The 2,281-nt window shown below is 36.8% G+C and overlaps 1 non-coding gene across 1 annotated transcript; it reads right to left on the bottom strand.

Annotated features, from left to right (window-relative positions):
- Positions 1-1,074: 1,074 nt before the first annotated feature.
- Positions 1,075-1,182, bottom strand: LOC112760553 (small nucleolar RNA R71). Its single transcript, XR_003180988.1, has one exon. It is a non-coding gene; the product is annotated as a small nucleolar RNA R71 (small nucleolar RNA).
- Between the last annotated feature and the right edge of the window lie 1,099 nt (positions 1,183-2,281).

Here is a 2,281-nt window from a genome sequence, read left to right as displayed (position 1 = left end):
CAAATCTTTTTAAAATTCTTTTTCAAATCTTTTTCAAAATAAATTTCAATCATATCTTTTTCAAAATTTAATTTCAAAATCTTTTCTAACTTCTTATCTTTTCAAATTTAATTTTCAAATCTTTTTCAATTAACCACTTTACTTTTTGTTTGATTCTTATCTTTTTCAAAACTACCTAACTAATTCTCTCTCTAATTTTCGAAAATCCCTTCCCTCTTTTTCAAATTTCCTTTTTAATTAACTAATTGTTTTAATTTTAATTTAATTTGATTTTAATTTTCGAATTTTAAACTTTAATTTCAAAATATTTTTATTTTATTTGGTTTAATTTTCAAATTCTTCTCTTTCTCATCTCCTTCTATTTATTTATTCATCTACTAACACTTCTCTTCCACCCAAAAAATTCGAACCCCATCCCCCTTTCTGTGTTCGAATTTTTCCTCTTCTCCTTCTTATATTCTTCTCTTCTATACTTGCATAAGGAATCTCTATACTGTGACATAGAGGATTCCACATTTTCTTTTGTGTTCTCTTCTTTTTCATATGAGCAGAAACAAGGATAAGAACATTCTTGTTGAAGTTGATCCTGAACCTGAAAGGACTCTGAAGAGGAAGCTAAGGGAAGCTAAAGCTCAACTCTTTGGAGAAAATTTGACAGAAATTTTCGAAAAAGAAGGAGACATGGCTGAAAATAATAACAATGCAAGGAAGATGCTTGGTGACTTTACTGCACCAAATTCCAACTTACATGGAAGAAGCATCTCCATCCCTGCCATTGGAGCAAACAATTTTGAGCTTAAACCTCAACTAGTTTCTCTGATGCAACAAAACTGTAAGTTTCATGGACTTCCATCTGAAGATCCTTTTCAGTTCTTAACTGAATTCTTGCAGATATGTGATACTCTTAAAACCAATGGGGTTGATCCCGAGATCTATAAGCTCATGCTTTTTCCGTTTGCTGTAAGAGACAGAGCTAGAATATGATTGGACTCTCAACCTAAAGATAGCCTGAACTCTTGGGATAAGCTGGTCACGGCTTTCTTAGCCAAGTTCTTTCCTCCTCAAAAGCTTAGTAAGCTTAGAGTGGATGTTCAAACCTTCAGACAGAAAGAAGGTGAATCCCTCTATGAAGCTTGGGAGAGATATAAGCAACTGACCAAAAAGTGTCCATATAACATGCTTTCGGAATGGACCATCCTGAATATATTCTATGATGGTCTGTCTGAGCTATCAAAGATGTCACTGGACCATTCTGCAAGTGGATCCATTCACCTAAAGAAAACGCCTGCAGAAGCTCAAGAACTCATTGACATGGTTGCTAACAACCAGTTTATGTACACTTTTGAGAGGAATCCTGTAAGTAATGGGACGCCTCAGAGGAAGGGAGTTCTTGAAATTGATGCTCTGAATGCCATATTGGCTCAGAACAAAATATTGACTCAGCAGGTCAATATGATTTCTCAGAGTCTGAATGGAATGCAAGCTGCATCCAACAGTACTCAAGATGCCTCTTCTGAAAAAGAAGCTTATGATCCTGAGAACCCTGCAATAGCAGAGGTGAATTACATGGGTGAACCTTATGGAAACACATATAACCCCTCATGGAGAAATCATCCAAATTTCTCATGGAATGATCAACAAAAGCCTCAACAAGGCTTTAACAATGGTGGAAGAAACAGGTTTAACAATAACAAGCCTTTTCCATCATCCACTCAGCAACAGACAGAGAATTCTGAGCAAAATCCATCTAGCTTAGCAAATTTAGTCTCTGATCTATCTAAAGCCACTTTGAGTTTCATGAATGAAACAAGGTCCTCCATTAGAAATTTGGAGGCACAAGTAGGCCAGCTGAGTAAAAAGGTCACTGAAACCCCTCCTAGTACTCTCCCAAGCAATACAGAAGAGAATCCAAAGAGAGAGTGCAAGGCCATTGATATAACCAAAATGGCCGAACACACAAAAGAGGAGGAGGACGTGAATCCTAGTGAGGAAGACTTCCTGGGACGTTCAGTGAACAATAAGGAGTTTCCCTTAGAGGAACAAAAGGAATCTGAGGCTCATCTAGAGACCATAGAGATTCCAATGAATCTCCTTCTGCCCTTCATGAGCTCTGATGAGTATTCTTCTTCTGAAGAGAATGAAGATGTTACTGAAGAGCAAGTTGCCAAGTACCTTGGTGCAATCATGAAGTTGAATGCCAAATTATTTGGTAATGAGACTTGGAAAGATGAACCTCCCTTGCTCACCAATGAACTGAATGCTTTGGATAGGCAAAAATTAC

This window comes from Arachis hypogaea, chromosome 16, assembly GCF_003086295.3.
Source record: "Arachis hypogaea cultivar Tifrunner chromosome 16, arahy.Tifrunner.gnm2.J5K5, whole genome shotgun sequence".
NCBI classification, from domain to species: Eukaryota; Viridiplantae; Streptophyta; class Magnoliopsida; order Fabales; family Fabaceae; genus Arachis; species Arachis hypogaea.
The sequence above is the reverse complement of the archived record's forward strand: the minus strand, read 5'-3'. Positions and strand labels throughout refer to the sequence as shown.